The sequence below is a fragment of the Pongo pygmaeus genome, chromosome 15, assembly GCF_028885625.2.
Source record: "Pongo pygmaeus isolate AG05252 chromosome 15, NHGRI_mPonPyg2-v2.0_pri, whole genome shotgun sequence".
Taxonomy (NCBI): Eukaryota; Metazoa; Chordata; class Mammalia; order Primates; family Hominidae; genus Pongo; species Pongo pygmaeus.
This window is the reverse complement of record NC_072388.2, coordinates 50,313,437-50,333,921: the sequence shown is the minus strand read 5'-3', so window position 1 is coordinate 50,333,921 and position 20,485 is coordinate 50,313,437. Positions and strand designations below refer to the sequence as shown.

The window sequence follows — 20,485 nt, the reverse complement described above, 5'->3', positions numbered from 1 at the left end:
GGGAGCCCTGTGATCCGGGGACCTCCGCGATGCAGAGGACCAGGCACGGCGCACGGAGCCCAGGCGCGCAGTCTGCAGCCGGGACCAGCCTCCCGCCCCCGCCGCTGAAGCGGCCCCGAGCTCCACGCCTCCCCCGCTGCCGGGCTCGGCTGCCCTAGGGCCTCGTCCGCCCGTCCCGGAGTGGGCGAGCTCCGACTCACGGAGAAGCGACCTTACCGCCGGTGCCCGACACCCAGAGCTAAGGCAGCGAGAAGAAGGCGAAGAAAGAGGCGGAGAGCGGCGCACTGCCTTCGCTGGGACTCGCGACTTCCAGAAACCCTCCCGAAACCCAGTCCCGCCGCCGCCCCGCCGGCAGGGGGCACAGCGGGCGTCCGGGGCGCGGCGGCTGAGCGATGGGGCGAGCGGAAAGGGCCCAGACGCCTGGTTCTTGTTCATACCTCGGAGAAAGTCTTGAGCACCAGGCGTTGGGCTCTCTGGTCAGCCCTCTGAGTCTTCCTGCCGGCACCAAGCCTGCCCCGCTCCTCTCAGCCCCTTGGCCCCGCCAGCCAGAGGAGCGCTCCGCGTCCGCCCCGCCCCCCGCCCACGCCTCCCGACCCGACCCGACCCGCCCCCCGAATCCCCGCCCCCTGAGACCCCGCCCCCGACCCGCCCCAACTGGCCCCGGCGGCAGCCGAGCCGCGGGAGCTGCGAGCGGAGCTAGCGGCAGTACGGGGAGCGCCCGCCCGCCCCGCCCTGGACCCAACCAAGCGTCCCGCGGAGGGGTGCGGCCACTTGGGGGCAGGAGAAAGCGGAGTAAGCCACCCCTCTGGGGACCCAGGAAGCGAGGCGAGCCTCAGGTGGACGCGGTGGTGTGGACCACGGCGATCAGGGCCTTTCCCCCTGCTGTGGAGACGGAGGTGCGTGGGGACGCCAGCAGCTCCCTACCTTCTGGCCGAGTGGCCCTCTCCGCCGCCGGCTGGACTCCCTCGGGGCGCTCCCTCCAGAGCCCGGTCGGGCTGGCCGGGGGCGGCTGTTTGGCCTGAGTGTAGCCTTACTAAAGCGGAACGCCGGAGGGGAGGCCACTCCGAGAGAAGGCGGTCCCCGGCGGAGGAGGCTTCGTGAATCCCGCAGCCACCTGCCCGCCCGCCACTCGAGACGCCGCGCCCCGTGGGTTTCACGCTGGATGGAGGGGGCGCCGCCGAGGAGGCCCAGCCTCCCCCGCAAACTCTACCTCTCCAGTTCCTCAGGTAGACACAGCCTCTGTCTGCTGTGGTTTTAGTGCCCGTGGCCCCTCAGAAATTATTTTTGTCCCCTCCCGATAGTGGCTTTGGGGGATGGAGGGCGAGAGATGCAAAGGGCCAGTGGAAGATTTTTTATAGCACAAAGAATCAAGCCAGGAGCTGGAGGTTTCATTGCCACCTCGGGGTCTGGGGAGGGGGTGAGCCACACCTCTCCAGTCATTCTGCGCCCACCAGGACCTGCTGCTGGGGACCGCACATGAAAGGAGAGACACCCAGCACCTGGCCCCTAGTCCCGCAGGGCGTCAACCTCCTGGGCTTCTGCCTTTCTAGGCTTCCTCTGACTTGGCTGACCCAATGACCCCTGGCCACGGGTGGCAAAAACGCCCTCACTGAGCCCTTCGCTAAAGGAGTGCGGGGTTTATGTGTCTGGCTTTGAAAATAGGATGAGGAGACAAGGAAACAGGACCTGAGAAAGGACACTATCCAAAATCTGATGCTCTCAGAAGTCAACTTTAAAACTGCCCTGCTCTTTTCAACCAAAGATGAATATATGAAGCCAGCTGTTACTGGTTGAAAGTATGCCTCTTGTTTGCATGGCAAAGGAATTCAGTTTTGTGTTCATTTACAGCTGAAGCTCTCTTGAAATAATTGTCTCAGACACAGCTTTTACATTTTGGGAACCATGCCATTAGAACTGAATATTAGGAACTGTGATCTTTTGTCTTTTCACAATTGACAGTACGTTCAGAACTTATTTCTGATAAAGCTGGGCAGTTTCTAAGGATACTGTACTTATGATTTAAAGTCATAACTCCATTATGGAAAAGAGAACAAGAAATATGTTTCAATGACTGCCTTTTAAATTAGTGGTACTCCAGCACTTTGGGAGGCCGAGGTGACAGGATCATTTGAGGCCAGGAGTTCAAGACAGCCTGGGCATCATAGCCAGACCTTGTTTCTACTAAAAATAAAAAATAAATAAATTTTCCGGGCATGGTGGCCCATGCCTGTAGCCCCAGCTACTCAGGAGGCTGAGGTGGGAGGATGGCTTGGGCCTAGGAGGTTGAGGCCACAGTGAAATATGATTACACCACGGGACTCCAGCCTGGGTGACAGAGTGAGACCCTGTCTGAAAAAGAAAAAAAAATGTAGTTGTACTTAATGTACTAAAATTAAAAATTGGATAACAATAGTTGAGGACAGTGTAGGCATTTAAAGGTAGAGGATTGCACTTTTTTTCTCATTTTTGTCTTTTATGTGCATCAGAGTGAGTGCATTGAATACTACTTGGAAAGGTCTTAATTTGGTACCTACTGAGATAATCCGGCATTTCATGTGTAAAGATAAATTAGATAAATTAATAATATATCACTATCTTGGAAAACAGTTCCTAAATCTGATTTATTTTCAGGTTTCATGAATCAAAATCTAACAGATAAACAACAACATATTGGTAGACTGTGAAATATTGCTGCAAATATAATTAGGTAAAACAAAGAGCAAAATATTTTGAACAGTTTAAAAAAAAAAAAAGTGTGTTTAAGAATGGGCTTACTGTCCAGAATTATATCGTAGGAAAATTCACTATGTGAATATTTTCTGCATCATAGTGATAATATTAACAGTATAAATCCCACATTAAACAGAGACTCTTAGTTAAAATATTTTGTAAACTAAGTATTTTAAACTCTTAAAATCAGTTATGTAAACTCCTGTAACATCATCGAATTCTGAAAGGACTGATTTGGAAAGTAATACATAATCTAGTAAAGACAGAAGGGGAGCTGAGAAAGGATGTGTTGTTTTAGATATTTCTTATCACCGAAAACGTTTTTCTGTGCTTATTACAATAAAGAATGCAACTGTGTGGGTAATAATTCAAAGTTATATTTAATGTTTCTTCTTAATGTTGGGATGTTTTATTTTCACTAATATGATGAGATGTTTTTCTAAATATGGGACATTGCCCACCAGGGAAACATTATTCTAAACACATCCTAAGCAATTACTTTTTCCATGGCATTTAAATATTAACACAACTCTACATTTCTGCTTTTGTTTTTCTTAGGAACAGGTTATTCATTCTATGAATTTATTGGGTTCTCCCATGCACCAGGCAAAGGGTTAGATTCAGAGATTCAAAAATAAAAATACTCCTTAATCTTATAGTAGATGAGGGGAACAGACATGTAAGTTAACAGTTAGAACATAGTTAGTGCATGCCATGGTAGAGATACGCGGAGGAATAGTGAGAAGGCCTAGGGAGGGAGAGCATCAAACATCCCCTGTGAACTGAGAAGGGAAAGATAAACAGAAGTTTGCCTGAGAACAAGCTGGTTGAGACAGTGCTCTCAAACTTGCAAGCACGTTGGAATTACCTAGAAACTTTCAAAAACTATTGATGCCTGTGTCTCAGGCATATAATTTAATTGGTCTGTGGTATGGCTTGGGCTTTGGAATGTTTTAAATATCCCCAGGTTATTTTAAGTGTAGGTATATGGCAGAGGACACAGAGTGAACAAGCACACAGAGCCATGCTTTTAAAGCATGATGGCCATAGCCTTATTTTGAGAGGTGTAAACTTTGGTTGGTGGTATTTGTACATTTTGGTGTAAAGAACACACTAATATACAAAATGAGATAAGAACTGCTGTAATTCACATTCCTTTACAGGTATTTTCTAGACACCAGGATAGTATGTTGACAATTAAGATTAGCATATTAGAAGAAAAAAAAATTATTTTTATCTTTTGTATAATTCAGGCTTATTGGCTGGGCGCGGTGGCTCATGCCTGTAATCCCAGCACTTTGGGAGGCGGAGGTGGGCAGATCACCTGAGGTCAGGAGTTCGAGACCAGCCTGACCAACATGGAGAAACTCCATCTCTACTAAAAATACAAAATTAGCCAGGCATGGTGGCGCATGCCTGTAATCCCAGCTACTCAGGAGGCTGAGGCAGGAAAATCGCTTGAACCTGGGAGGCGGAGGTTGCAGTGAGCTAAGATCGCACCATTGCACTCCAGCCAAGGCAACAAGAGCAAAACTCCATCTCAATAAATAAATAAATTAACAATAATAATAATAATTCAGGGCTATCCAGGATTCAGAGTATGTTTTGATGCTGATATGTAAATTCTAGTCTAAGAGAGAAGTCACTGGCTTTTAAAGAATACTTTTCCAGAATTAAATACCGTTCATCATTCTGGCTGAAGGTCATAATAAAGAAAGTAAGTTCTTTTTTCTTTTTGGTAATTACTGAGATTCATTTTAAAAGCAAAACAAAAAGTACTTTAAACAAACAAAATTAATTTAATTAAGTCCTACTTTAAGGTTTTAGATGTTCCTGCAGCTAATGAAGGAAAATAATCTCACATGGAAACTTAAATAGTTTAGTGATATAGTCCTGATTTTCACTGCCTAACATTTAAAATGCTCTTTTTATTATTCTTAGCTAGTAAAATAAAGTACCCAAAGAGACTTTAATGCTTAAGAAAAGTCAGGAAAATTGATTACCATTCATTTAATCCAGCTGTCTAATTACCATACACCAGGAGCCCCTAACCAGGAATACGCTTAATTATTTTTCAGAGGCAGCGTAGCACAGGGCTTAATTTTATGTGGCAATCTAACTCAATAAGATTTACTTTTACACAATTTATAGAAATACAGAGTTGAAAAAATTAAATTCATTAAATTCTATTCTCCTGATCATCAAATTTTGAAAAAAAAAATACGTAAAAGTAGAATAACTTGATTATCCAGGGTCAGAGTTTCATTTTAATACAGTTTACCGGGGATGTATTGTTTCCATTCTATTGTGGCTTTAGTTTCACCACAAACATCACATTCCCATTCCTTGAGGGCTTGAATACTAGAATACTCCAGATGTAAGAAGAAAGGTTTGATAAGGCTGGAAGGGCCAGACCCTGCCCCTTGCTCTTGGGAAGGTGTTGCACAATGTAGAGAGAGGGCCCATCATAGAGTATGGCACTGGCGTCTTGGAGTTGAAAGGCATAGCGGCAAGGCAGTGCTAGGTTAAGGGATACTGCTACTAACTAAAATATAGTTGAGGAATAATGTATAAACATGGGATTGCTGCCTTATGCATGAGACTTTACCTTATACAGAAGACTGAAGATAGAAGAGCTCTAGCACAGAAAAATGTCGAGCAGAAGGGCAGGACAAAGGGTGGATTCCCTACAGTATGAAACTTACTCATGTATTCTGTTTGTGTGTTATACAATGGGTCTTAAAGCTTCCAGAGTAGTTTTGCAGCTCTGATTCTTTGATTACTCACTGAAAACCTGGGGGGGGAAAAAGCCTACCCCAGAGTTGGGAGGCAATTCCCTCCACTCCCATTAGGATACGCGAGAAGAAAGGAAGCAGCAATCTATCTGGTGACAGACTGGTTACTCTTTGACTTATGTCTCAGGCACGCTCTGATTATCTGAGATAATATTCTCAGAGGATTCCTTTCAAACACTAGTGATAGCATTATGGAGGTCTTGGGCCACTGAGGTTCTCTTCAGTGGTTTTTTCTTTTTTTTTTTCTTGATATGGAGTCTCGCTGTGTCGCCCAGGCTGGAGTGCAGTGGCGCGATCTCGGCTCACTGCAACCTCTGCCTCCTGGGTTCAAGCAATTCTCCTGCCTCAGCCTCCCGAGTAGCCGAGACTACAGGCGTGTGCCACCACACCCAGCAAATTTTCTGTATTTTTAGTAGAGACAGGGTTTCACTGTGTTAGCCAGGATTGTGTCGATCTCCTGACCTCATGATCCACCTGCCTGGGCCTCCCAAAGTGCTGGGATTACAGGCTTGAGCCACTGCACCCGGCCTCTCTTCAGTGTTTTGTGATATCAGTGTGTGCCTAAGACATACTGAACTGGAACAGTGGGAGGGGTGAACATCTGTCTTTCAGAATACGCATGTGCAGCCTGGCCAATGCTGGCTTTCTTGAGAATACCACCAAAGTTCCACTGGCGAAGAGAATTTATGAAACCTGTCCATTCTGTTTTAATTTAGTTACCCTGGGTAGGTTATAAGCGTAACAAATGTGCCTTTGAACTTGTTTTTGATTGCTTGAGAAAGAATCATGAGTAAAAGTACAAATAAGATATCCTAAGCCGAATGTGGTGGCTCCTGCCTGTAATCTCAGCACTTTGGGAGGCCAAGGCAGGTGGATCGCTTGAGCCCAGGAGTTCGAGACCAGCCTGGATAACATAGTGAAACCCTATCTCTATTAAAAAAAAAAAAAATTAAAAATTAGCTGGGCGGAGTGGCTTGTACCTACGGTCCCAGCTACTCCTCAGGAGGTTCACTTGAGGTGGAGGTTCACTTGAGCCTGGGAGGTCAAGGCTGCAGTGAGCTGTGATCATGCCACTGCACTCAATCTGAGTGACAGAGTAAGACACGGTCTCAAGAAGAAGAAGAAAAAAAGGCTCTCCTAGCTCTGGAATTTCATGGGAAGTTCACTTAGGCTAAAGGACTTGGTGCAGCCTCCAAGGGACACCCTACCTGTCCATGGTGGTTGGGATTTGCTTATAAAACAAGGTGCTGATGTGCTAGCTATACTAACTGGTTGGATGAAAGGAAGACAGTACCTTGAAACACCCGACATTAGATCCCTGTTTCTCCTCTCACCTGATTCTAGGTTGGAAACAAAATCTGCATTCATTTTGGTTTGGCTTGGCTATGAAACCAAGTGCCAGAAAATCTTAAGAAAGTTTTCTACAGGCAAGGTAATGGTTAGATTTTTCTTTTTCAAAGGTAGTCTAATAAATTATTCTATTAGCCTAAACGGACTTCTTATACTTTAGTTCTTCAAGGAAAGAACACTGCTAATTAGACCATGGAGATTGAATTAGAAATTATGGATTGGAAGATTGGTCTCAAAGGACCCCAGATTCAGATGTTTACTTTTAACATGTATGGAGAAAAGAAAGTACTGGCCAATAGCACTCTTAACTAGATTTAGCTTCGAAAGGAAGACTGGGGATGGGGAAATACGCTCTCTTGTAAAAACATTTTTATATATTTGTTATTCCTATATAATTAAGCCATACATTCCATGTGATTTCTTGAGCAGAAAAACAGAATCAGCATTATTAGTGATTTTCTGTTCTGCAAATAGTCCATATTGGATCATTTTGTCACACTTATACCCCAATTTAAAGGATAATGAGGAGACACATTAATATATGATAGTTTTATGTGCAATACAGACAATATATAAATCAATGTGAAGTATTAGCACATCACTTATTTTTTATAGCACATTTTACTATCTGATTTATGAATATGTTAACTGTCTCTCCTTTTAGAATTTAAGCTTCACGTGAGCACAGATCTAAAATCTCTCTAACTGCTATGGCCCCATTCATCTAGAACAGTATCTGACACATAAATTACACGTAGAGATGGGGGGGAGAGAGAGAGAGAGAGAGACAGAGAGTGTGTTTGTGAGCGTGTGAAGGGTGAGGCAGAGAAAACTGAGATGCACTGAGATGAGAACAGAAAAGGATTAACGTTTTTTGAGAAGCTTCTTGGCCAGATATCTCAGGTATTGATGAAAAATGATCTATCCCTTAAGAAGACTTGGTTGATTTGAATGGGACACCTTATATCACTCAGTTCACGTAATGTTTATTTTTTTCAAGTGTCAATATATGGTATAATTAATATTCTATTGATGTTCCTTATTGTATATTTTATTTCTATTTTTAGCCTTCCCCCTGCATTGATATCAGTGGATCTAATTCAAATTTGGGAAGGATTACCTATTTTTGATGTTCTGTGATGTTGATTGAATAACTAAAAGTGTAATTATTAATTTGGTAATAAGTCATTCAACTAAAGAGAAACTATACTTAAATATACTTAAATATACATCCTCCAGCTTTTCAAGATATTAAGAAGTTTACTAGCAGGATTTTACTAGAGTGGTTATTGTTGAATTCTTTGCTCACAAAACATTTTGATAAGATATGCTTGGGAACAGAATAGTTTGAGTTGAACAAGGAAAAATGTGTGGCCTTGCCTCCACTTGCTCAGCCTCCGCCACCTCTATGGAAGGTTTAACTGGACCTTGTGTTTCCTGGAGCTGCTCCATCTCTGAACCTTTGGACTGGAAACTACTCTGTCCACCACATCTGCCATTGTCTACCATCTCCCCTTAGACTTTGAGTCCCCAAACCCCTCCCTGTTCTTTCAGTTTATTAGCCGTTTTTTGGCTTGACTTCTTTCCTTTTCAGTTTAATCCCTGAGCAGTCTCATGTCCCAATCCCTTTGACCTTCTAATCCAGCTTTCTTAACAATCCCAAAATTCAGGTCAACTCAATCATCTGTTTTCTTACATTTTGCTTTAAAGACACTGAAGAAGCCTAAAGAAAATTGAATAAATGAGTTGATTAGTCACATCACCAAGACAACAGTTTGGTCAGTGAAACACTCATAGCTGTTGGGTCAACTTTTTATTCATCCCCGCCTGGCTTTCTTCCTTTTCATCACACAGTGACTGTTCACATGTTTATGGCTCTCCACAGGTTCCTCATCCCACTCTGAAATCCTGCCACTCTCAATGGTCAACCGAGCCTTACTCTTGCTGGTCACTGATCTGTGAGGTTTATATGTATTACCTTGTTGAATCTTCACAACAGCCCTTTGAGGAAGATATTATTATCCCTGGTTTACAGATGCCCAAGTTCTTAAAGAAAATAAGTAGTGATGTCTGGATCTGAACCCAGGAAATCTGACTCTAAGCTCATGCCCTTTGTCCCTAACCTGCCTTGCTTCTGGTACAGACTTGGTCAGGCATTTTCTCCCTAGAGCTTCAGTCCTTTCCACCTACAGATTTTTCCATATCTTTCTCCTAGGCCATTCTCTCCTGACTCTTCTCAGTTAATCCCCTCCTACCAAAGCTCTGTATCCCCTGCTCCCCTGGCTCTCTTAGGGCTTTCTCCATCATTGATTTGTTGATTAATTTAGCAGATACTTATTTAAGTATTATTGTGTACTAGGTCTTAGGGACACAGGTAAACAAAACCTAATCTCTAGTCTTGGAGCTTTACATTCAAATTATTCCTCTAAAATATTTAACATCTCACCATGTGCTAGGCCCTCTTCCTCCTACAGAAATGCTGAAGTGACTATATATTTCATACTACATCTAGCACCACACCTGACAAGGCACCAGGAACATGTTTGACAGAGGGACAAATAATTCCAGGTAAAGTAATCAAGGTTTGGAAGTTTGTTCTTAGTCTCTAGCCTTTTTATTATTTATTTATTTATTTATTTATTTAGGAGATGGAATTTCTCTCTTGTCGCCCAGGATGGAGGGTAATGGCGCGATCTCAGCTCACTACAACCTCCACCTCCGGGTTCAAGCAATTCTGCCTCAGTCTCCCAAGTAGCTGGCATTACAGGTGTGCTCTGCCATGTCTGGCTAATTTTTCTATTATTGGTAGAGACAGGGTTTCACCATATTGGCCAAGCTGGTCTCAAACTCCTGACCTCAGGTGATGCCCCCACCTTGGCCTCCCAAAGTGCTGGGATTACAAGCGTGAGCCAGCACACCCAGCCTCTGGCCTCCTTTTACTAAAAAGTAGCCCACTTCAGATGTCGAAAACCCTCTCTGTCTCACTGTGTTCCCTTCTGAGCAGACCCAGAAGGGTTCTGAAAACCAACCCTTTGCCATTAATGACTGACTAGTTGTACTTTCACTGAAATCCCACCAAAATTACCTCAAACTAGTACCTACAGTTTAAGCCTTTTAGTCTATGATTGTGAAACAAAAGGTACGTGGCCTTATTAATAAATTTTGGCATCTGTAAGGTGGGAGATAATCGTGAGACAAGGGAACCTTCAAAGCCATATTTTGTCACTTTTAGTGGTCCTTGAATAGAGGGTGATTTTGCCCCTAAGAGAACGTTTGGCAATGTCTGGAGGTATTTCTGGTGTCACAGCTTTATGGGGGAAGCGGGGAGGATGGACAGTGCTACTGTAGGCTTCTAGCAAGTAGAGGCTAGGGATGCTGCTCAACGTCCTACAACACAGGGGACAGAACCTCACAACAAACAATTGCTGCCCCGACGTGAAAGCCACTGATCGAAAGGGTGAACTTGACTGGAACATTGAGGTGCCTTGTGAGTCAGGGCAGTTAGTATCTGGGGGATGCTGGCTGAGCCTGCCAAGCATCTATTGAAAAATTGCTGGAGGTGAAGGATCATGTCTTTGGGACCTAGAGAGTGAGATATTTGGACTCAGTTTCTGCCTCCACCCTTCCCCTAACTTTATTTGGATCTTCCCACAGCCCCAAGACGTTCAGTACACATTTTATCTCGTCCTAGATCACCTTCTTTTTTAGTATGTAGAGATTTTGAGGGGAAAGGTAAATAGGAGACTCTTTCTCAACAGAGGTAGGATAAGATTTATCTTAATCCCAATTAAACAATAGTGAAGACCCAAAAGAAAAAAGTTGGAAACCCAAGCTTTTCACTTAAGTTAATAGCAATGAAGAATCAATTTATTGAACAAAAATTAAGTCTTAAAGGAGGAGAATAGGCAGGGCATGGTGGCTCACACCTGCAATCCCAGCACTTTGGGAGGCTAAGGCAAATGGATCACTTGATGACAGGAGTTCAAGACCAGCCTGGCCAACATAGGGAAACCCCCTCTCTACTAAATAAATAAATAAATACAAAAAATTAGCTGGGTGTGGTGGCATCGCCTATAATCCCAGCTACTTGGGAGGCTGAGGCATGAGAATTGCTTGAACCCGGGAGGTGGAGGTTGCAGTGAGCTGAGATCATGCCAGTGTACTCCAGCCTAGGCGACAGAGCAAGACTCTGTCAAAAAAGAAAAAAAAAAGGAAAGTTATGTTAATAAAGTATAAACTCCAAAATTTAACCAGAAGTTAGTGGATATTAGCTCTTACCATGGAAAATTATCATTACTTAAATAATTTGCTAAATTTTATTTTTAAGTGGTTTAGTAGAAATGTATTTAATAGATGGAACTATGTGTGTTTTAAACAAATAGCTACTGCCAAATATGTAGAAGTAAACATTGAAATGATTATTAGGGCTATCAAGAATTGTTTCTATAAATCAAACCGATCAGATTCATATTGATTAAAGCCATTTTCTTAATTTTATACTTCTATTGTTCATCATATCACTAGCATTTACAATAAAGAATATGTAATTATGAATTCAAATATACTCAAATTCTCATGAAGGCAAAACCCAAGAAGAATAGTTGTAAACAGGGGATCATTAATCACCTTTTTCAAATATTGCCTGATTTCCACTTAGACTTATTAGCTGATTGCTTTTAGACAGTGGTTTCCAAACTTGGCAATGTATCAGTACCATTTAAGAACTGGTGACAGGGCCAGGAATCTCCAATTAAAATATCAGCAAATGATTTTGATACCCATTCATGACATATAGGTAGTTGCCCTGTTGATGCTTATACTAAAACAAGTTTTAAATGAAGAGGCCAGATCTAAAATATTTCTGAAGTGTTTAATTTGAAGCCCCAAAATGCTTTAGGTATTGTAACTCTACCCCTACTTTCCAAGGAATAAAAACGTGGAGGGGGAGGAATGTGGTAAAATGTGATTAGTAATCTTTTTGTCACAATAAGGACATTGACGTCAGTGCATCTAATTCAGATTGGGGAAGGACTGCCTGTTTTTAATTTTCTGGGATGTTAATGGAATAACTAAAACTGTAATTATTAATTTGGTCAATAAGAAGTCATTCAACTAAAGAAAGCACTGGAACCTACCAGTCTTAGTGAATAATATAATTGCATCTAGTCCCCAGAAACTTCTACATCAACCTAATAATGTATACATGAATCATATTCTTAATTAACATTTCCATAAATATGCTGAAGGGCAGCTCAAAGAAAATGGAATACAGACTGAACAGGATATACAGGCATCCCAATTTCTACTCCTTCCCATTCATAGCTTGCTCTTTTGATGCTGCCTAATAGACATCTCTATATTTTGTATATATTTAGGGACATATTTCATCTCCACTGTACTGACCAGCTAAGGGCTTTGGCTCAGATAAATACGAGGTTGCATGGGTAGATACTGTTTTATTCTATGAATGACAAGTTCAGAAGGGTGGTTTCCAGGAATGCAATGAATTTGAAATAATCATTTAAAATAATGACAGCTGATCATGTATTGTTTACTGTGTGTTTTAGATGCTATGCCAAGTTTAAGTTTATTATGTAATTTAGTCATAACAGCACATCATGAAATAGGTACCATCATAATTCCTATTTTACAAATAATGAAACCAGAGAACAGACAAGTTACCCAAAGTTAGTAGCTTATTAATAGTGGAGTTTGTAATAATAATTATTATTTTTTTTTTTTTTTTTTTTTTTTTGAGACGAAGTCTCGCTCTGTCGCCCAGGCTGGAGTGCAGTGGCGCAATCTCAGCTCGCTGCAAGCTCCGCCTCCCGGGTTCACGCCATTCTGCCTCAGCCTCCCGAGTAGCTGGGACTACAGGCGCCCGCCACGACGCCCGGCTAATTTTTTGTATTTTTAGTAGAGACGGGGTTTCACCGTGTTGGCCAGCATGGTCTCGATCTGACCTTGTGATCCACCCGCCTCGGCCTCCCAAAGTTCTGGGATGTAATAATTGTTTTTGTGTGTGAACTCAGCAGAGAAGTATGTGAATAATTTTTAAAAAACAAAGGAAAAGAAAAGTCCTTTGGAAAAAAATGATAATACCTAGTTTTAATTAAAAAAAAAAAATCCTGACACTTGAAGTGTCCACTTTCTTAGCAGAGAGTGGCTGATTTTCAGACAGCAAACTATGTATCAGAAAACCGGGAGAAAAACCCAAGATATGTCCCTACTCAAACTGATTCAAACTTCAATATGTATATGGAACAGGAAGGACTGGGATCAAAATTCTCAGCCCATTTCTAGTGGGTAGAACATTTAAAAATAATTATAAGGAATTATGTGAGGTCATTTGGCAAGAAGGAGTCAATAGGGCAGTGTTGGATGACACCTCTTCCATTCCAACAGTGTAAGCTCGACTGTGTCTTAAATTGATCAGACTAAGAAAGAACGATCAAAGTTCTCAGATAGGTTGCTACACCCCTCTACATTCCATCTGCAACTCAGCTTTTGTCCTTCAAGTTTCTAATTGCTTCATTTGAGCCATACACTCAGTATAAAGGAGAAAGTTGGACAATCCGGGTCACAAATGGGGAGCTGACTGGCAGTTCCCGGAATCACCTTTGCCTTCAGTCCCTATCATTGCGGGAGCCAGGCTGTAAAATCTAGCATGGGACAAGAGGCTCATCTGTCAGCTGTGGCTCCCGGAGCAGTAGCCCGGCAGTAAGTGTCTCCAGGAGGAATGTGAACAATGCGGAACCACCCACATCTGGAGGCTCCCAGTCTCAATGGAGTAGTAGGGACAGAGTTACTGTTCGCACTGGCATTGGGGATTGGCACTATGCTATCCACTCTCACTCAGCTCATTATTACGCAGGGAAGGAATTTGGCAAACTTTTTTTTTTTAAGACAAGGTCTTGCTCTGTCATCCAGGCTGGAATACAGTGGTGTGATCATAGCTGTCTGCAACCTCAAACTCCTGGACTCGTGATCCTCCCACCTTAGCCTTCCAAGTAGTGACGACTACAGGCGCATGCCACCACACTCAGCTAATTTTGTAAATTTTTGTAGACACAAGGGTTCACTGTGTTGTCCAGGCTGGTCCTGGTCTTGAACTCCTGGGCTGAAGCCATCCTTCCACCTTGGCCTCCCAAAGTGCTGGTATTACAGGCGTGAGCCACCACGCTTGGCAGACTTTATTTCTTAAAGATTGCCGTCTTACTCAGCATCTTGGAGAACTCACAAATAAATGTCCCTGAGTTTCAAGACAAGCCAGCCATTAAAATCTTTTAGGGAGATCCGGAGAAGATGAGTTAAATTGGAATGGACTTGAAAAGACTGATTTAGTTGGATTTATGGATCACAGTCATGAAAAGGTAAAGATACCAACTTGTTTTGTGAATTTAATCTTTATTCCTTACTTTTTTGCCCCCACTGTTTGTAATTCCTACTTTATAATGAAATCCTACTTGTGACTTATAGAAATTAACTGGGGAAAATGTTTTTCTTGTTCTCCATTTCCTTTAAATTTGTTTTTAGATACACTGAATTGCAAGTATGTGTGGTACAGTAAAATGTTGCTAATTGTATCTGCGCTGATAACATGCCATTTGCTGTAGGTCAGTTTCCTACCTCCTCCCCCAACTATTCCTAGCCAGTGGTAGCATGCTTGTTACTTCCAAATATGTGTGTGTGTGCGTGTGCGTGTGTGCCTGTGTGTATCAACAGTGTGTTCCTAAAATAAAAGAATGACATATATTTGACATTATTTACATACTAAGTATGGGAGCACATAAATCAATTACAGAGTAAAATCAGTTTTTCAAGGATTTTGACGTAATGGTTTTTATTTAAAATGTTTCTTCTTTCCTTAGGTAGAATTTTCTGCCAATTATTTTAAAGAAAAATGAAGATTTATTTTTTAAATGTGATATGCAGTTTTTTTCTGTTTTTTGAGACAGGGTCACGCTCTGTCTCCACCCAGGCTGGAGTGCAGTGGCAGGATTACAACTCACTGCAGCCTTGACCTCCCAGGTTCAAGCAATCCTCCCACTTCGGCCTCCCACGTAGTTCGAACTACAGGTGTACACCACCATGCCCAGCTAATTATTATTATTTGTAGAGACAGAGTCTCCCTATGTTGCCCAGGCTGGTCTCAAACTCCTGGGCTTAAGCCATCCTCCCACCTCAACCTCCCAAAGTGCTGGGATTACAGGCATGAGCCACTGTGCCCAGCCTACAATTACTATTTATTTAAAATGTTTATTAATGTGAGAAAATGTTTCAGAATGAATCTGGTCTTTTTTCTCTACAGTGGCCTCACCCTTACTTTTCTTTCTTCGCCCTCTTGAGAAAGGGGCTCCCTGCTTCTCCCCTCACATCACCCCTCTCACAGTGCTTAATGGGGACCTATAAACAACAACTCCGTGGCCCCGGGGAAACAAGCACCTTACCTTGTAACAACAAAGACCTTTCAGGGGTCACATCCCACATTCTGGCCTTTTCCCCTCTACCTTTCATATGATAACTAACACTCGGACAGCATTTTATAGTTTTTAATCCACTGGCATTATCTCATTTGCCTCACAAAAACAGGAGGAGGCTAGGCAGTCCAGGGGCTTCGTGAGCCATCTTCAACACAAGTCAGCATTTCACAGGGCTCCTTTCCTCCGGCTGCCCAGCCAACGCAATTTAGTTATTGGCAGAAAGGAATAGGACTTTAGGGCAGGAATATGGACCAACAGGCAGTGATCTCCACCAGCCTTTCTCACAAAGGCTAAAGCAACTCCATTGGATGCTAATCTGCCATTTTGACTAATGACTAAACCTTTTCTGGGAAGAACTCTAACATTTCCAGTTTATCTTTTGTTATTTGTTTAAATCCTGTCCTTAGGTCAAAACAACCTTGATGTTATCAAACCTCAATTGTCCTTCACAACCCATCTGAATCATGCATACCCTTTCCCTATATAAACCCTGGCTCCTGGGAGTAATGGGGCGGGGATCCACCATCTTGTCTCACCACCACCTGAGGCCCAAGACACAGACACAACTTCTGCTCCTAAGTCCCTATTAAATGTTTCTCCCTAAGAAACTGAATTTGTCAGCCTCTTTCTTTACCTTCTGCTTTCTTGGACTTTGGGGGTAGGTTTGTATAGACCTGCCCACTGCAGAACTCACTCATGCTGCAAATGTGAGCATAAATAGGACGGAGTAAAGAGCTAGGTGTACACCACGGGATTGTTTTATTGTGTTCTTATTAGGAAAATAAGAATGTTTTTCTACATAAGGCCTCTATGGAAAAGATAAATTATAGCCGCTTTACTGAGTGATTACTACATGTCAGGTATTCTCCTACTTAAGAGAGTACTTTGCAAGTATTTTTTTATTCTACCTCCCAAAAAATCTGTGACGCAGATGGCATTATTTATTTCTTTTAATTATCACTTTTAAAAATATGAGGTAATGGGAGACACACAGAAGTCCTTTGTCCTGAGTTCTAAAGCCAGATTTCAACCCAGTGTGACTGCAGAGAATATGTTCTCAAAAGCTAAATAACCTGCCTTATGGTAAAATTTACTTAAAATATTAAACTAAATGAGAGCACTTAAAATTATTTTCTAAATCTACTTTAAAAAAAATTGGATAACCAAGGGCTTTTACTAATATGCTGAAGATTGTGTTTGCCAGTACTTGGGCTCCTATAATTCACAATGGCATTGGGTCCCTGAAAAGCACAGAGCTAGACTCTTCCTGCTTTTTGTTTTGTTTTGTTTTAAAAAGATAGGGCCTTGCTGGAGTGCAGTGCAGTGCCACAATCATAGCTTACTGCAGACTTAAACTCCTAGGCTCAAACGATCCACTTGCCTCAGTCTCCAGAGTGGCTGGGATCACAGGCATACACTAATATGCCCAGCTTGCTTGCTTATTTATTTATTTGAATTGAATTGAAGATGGAGTCTCACTGTGTTTCTCAGGCTGGTCTCAAACTCCTGGCCTCAAGTGACCCCTGTACCTCAGCCTCCCAAAGTGCTGGAATTACAGGTGTGAACCACAGTACCCGGTCCCTGCCTGCTTAATACTGGTAAAGAAGTTGAAGCCTTACTCGGGAGGCTGAGGCAGGAGGACCACTGGAGCCCAGGAGTTCGGGACCAGCCTGGGCAATATACTGAGACCCTGTCTCATTTGAAAAAAAAAAAAAAAAAGCAGCAGCTTAACAACCAAGCACTGGTCAATAGCCTCTGGTAGAAGAATAACCAGAAAATTGACTCTATTTTAGACCTGGAAAAAATATGTAGATAATTTAATCTAATGTTTTCATTTTATAGATGAAAAAACTGAAGCTTGAAGCAGTTATGTGGCTTTACCAGGGTACATATCACTAACTAGTGGCAGGGCCAGAGTATTGGCCTTTCTGACTGCATTCTCGAAGTTATACTAACTAAGCTGCGTCCAAATTTGTGAGAGGGAATTTTCAATTTCCTTTTCCAATGTTTTAAAAAATGTCAAAAGCTAACATTTATGTATTTTAGTAAATTTATCTTTTTTTTTGCCTTTTTTACAGACATTGGTAAATGAAAATTTGTTTGGATTTCCCAAGAGTACTTGAATTTCATGATTTTACATTTCCTACAAAGGGGTCAGACTCAGCAATTTAATTTTCATGGACTAAGAGCTTTCATCAAAGCCTTCATCTTGACAAATAATTGGTTTTGGGAATAGGGGATAGAGATAATTCGGAGATAGGATAAGCATTCATTCATTAATTCACACAGACATGTATTGCATGCCTATTTTAGACACTGTGCTAGGTACAGGTCATACAAATATAATTATGGCAAAGTTATTTCCCTTGAGGAATAATTTTTTCCTTCCTTCCCTATTAGCAAAGAATCTGATGTATTCTTGCTGGTCTTAAATTAGGTTACTATCTCCCAACGTGTAATAAGAGTACTACTTGTTGTATGCCACATGATTTTAGGTGATAACAGACAAGCACTTAAAAAAACAATTATATACACTTCAGTGTATGAAGATGTAGTTATATAGTCATTTCAATGTAGAAAAAAGATAGTTCACAAATCCATATTTGTGGATGTTGTATCTTAGGACATGGCTAATCATGCCGTTGATCTGCTTTTTGCAGACTGTCTGAACTACATGCATGATGCACAGGCATGTTCTGTAAACCTTCTGCCGTCACATTTTAAAAATATGATGATAACAGATTTTTGAAAGTACCGAAGAAATGGATTAATAGCATGGATTCTGCATGTACTGAATTTCTGTGTTAATCACTGCATTATTTAAAAGATACATCAAATTGTCACTGCTGAAATTTGATAGTAATTTAGTATGTGAAGTATTGTACGTAACTTTATTACTGTAATCACAAACAGTTCCACTCTAAGGAACTTATATTTGGGTATACATGTTAGAAATTGATTAGAGTTATTATTTGTATTGTTTTCTTGAAAATATCTTGTTTCTAAAACAAAACACTGCTTTTTATTACAATTTTATGGTTACCTTAAACTATGACAAATAATTATTTCCTTTTTTTTTTTTTGACAGGGTCTTGTTCTGTTGCTAAAGCTGGAGTGCAGTGGAATGATCTTAGCTCACTGCAGTCTCCACCTCCCGGGCTCAGGTGATCCTCCTTTCTCAGCCTTTCAAGAGCTGGGACCGCAGGCATGAGTCACCATGCCCAACTAATTTTTGCATTTTTTGTAGAGACAGGGTTTCACCATGCTGCCCAGGCTGGTCTTGAACTCCTGGGCTCAAGAGATTTGCCCACCTGGGCCTCCCAAAGTGCTGGGACTACAGGCATGAGCTACCGCACCCAGCCAAAAAAACCCTGATAATATGATTTAAAAAAAAAAAAAAAAAAAGAGAGGAGGAGGTAAATAATAACAAACTCCCAGGCTCAATCTCCAGAGAGTTTGATTTGGTAGATTTGGGGCTAAGAAATCTGTATTTTAAAAACTTTTCATCATGTAAAATTTGAAACTATAAAAAGACTTGTTAAAAAAAAATCCTCACATATCCCATTAGATTGAAGTTATTAACATTTGCTTTATTTGCTACATCTATTTTTTTAGATATTTTAAAGCAAATTCTAGACGTCTTGATATTTCGCACGAAATGCATGAGTTTGCCTCTTAAAAATGCCATTTTGTTATATAACCAGATACCATAATCACACCTGACAAATTTAATAATAATTTCTTAGCATTTGAAATGTCCATGTCCCCAAAATGTCATCTTACAGTTGGCTTGTTGGAATTCAGGTCCAAACAAGTTCCATGCATTCCCTTTAGTTATTGTGCAAGTTAGTTTTGTTTTTTAAAGAAGAATTCCCCTTTTACCTGGAACTACCATTAACCAGTGCCTCAATCAGGCTGGCCCTCTAGGCTTCTATAAGACAATTCAGATGTAGAAAGAAAGGGCCATGGACATTCTTCTTTCAATATATTTCTATCCTCTATGGATTTATCAGACCACATTCTTTTTGGAGATCTTACAAAGACAGGATGGGTGTGAGATGGAGAGGGGTGAGATGCAGAGAACTGCAGATAGCCAGGAAACCATCCTTCTAAAGGAACTATGCATTTTCTGGGCCATCTTTCCCCAAAATGTTTTATAAAATATTTCTGAGATTAAGTTTTTCTTTTCAAGTAGCTCAAGTGGTACAACACACAGCATCTCCCTTTTGGAGGCTCATAATGCACATTGAATATACTGTATTAAAGACTCTTTGGAGTTCCACAAAGAAATTTTACTCGTGTTTCCTAAGCGTATTTTATTATGGAGTTGTGTTCCGTCCCCAGCAGATCACCTTAATTAATATCGCTTGTGTATTAGTTCATTCTCACGCTGCTGTAAGGATGCACCCAAGACTGGGTAATTTATAAAGGAAAGAGGTCTAATTAACTCACAGTTCAGCATGGCTGGGGAGGCCTCAGGAAACTTAGAATCATGGCAGAAGGGGAAGCAAACACATCCTTCTTCACAGGGTGGCAGAAAGGAGAAGTATGAGAACCAAGCAAAGGGGGATAAAACCATCAGATCTCTTGAGAACTCACTATCACAAGAATAGCGTGAGGGAAACCACCTCTGTGATTCAATTTCCTCCCACCAGGTCCCTCCCTCCACATGTGGTGATTATGGGAACTACAATTCAAGATGAGATTTGGGTGGGGACACAGCCAAATCATATCACTTGGAGCATAGTTTGGGAAGAACATCAATCTATGCTAATGTTATTACTACTTTTCTTAGGGACACCAATCAAAATTTGTTGTGACAAAACACCATGTAGTCACTTTCGCTAATTTTCCCTCTCACTCTTAGACCCTGTGGTGTTAACTAGTATTTTTATTCCCATTCAAAGATAAGTGATATTAAATACATGATACGAGCTGAGTAAAATCTACTGCCAGAGTTAGGATTTCATTTAAAGCGCTAAAATTTGAAGACTTAAAATCTTACTTGAGTCTTATTTGAGTTGTTAAAAATTCAAATAATCCCCAATTACCAGAACCTGTGTTGACAATGGTAAAGAGAAAAAGTGATTTCACAGCATATTACTCATATTTGCACCTCCCATTCTC

At 41.5% G+C, this 20,485-nt stretch overlaps 1 protein-coding gene and 1 long non-coding RNA gene across 7 annotated transcripts in view; one reads left to right on the top strand and one right to left on the bottom strand.

Annotated features, from left to right (window-relative positions):
* Positions 1–20,485, bottom strand: part of FRMD6 (FERM domain containing 6) — a 240,754-nt gene that overhangs the window by 78,664 nt on the left and 141,605 nt on the right. For 2 of the 6 annotated variants that reach the window (XM_054448687.2, XM_054448689.2), the window contains exon 1: positions 438–575. The exons of 2 other annotated variants lie outside the window; for them this stretch is intronic. The gene's annotated coding sequence lies outside the window, so the exon portion shown is untranslated. Of the gene's footprint in view, positions 1–216; positions 576–20,485 lie in introns of those variants that run through there. 2 more of the 6 variants (XM_063651221.1, XM_063651223.1) reach the window with 2 other exon arrangements.
* On the top strand, positions 9,654–19,653 carry LOC134738086 (uncharacterized). Its single transcript, XR_010123631.1, has 2 exons — positions 9,654–14,248; positions 18,447–19,653. It is a non-coding gene; the product is annotated as an uncharacterized LOC134738086 (long non-coding RNA).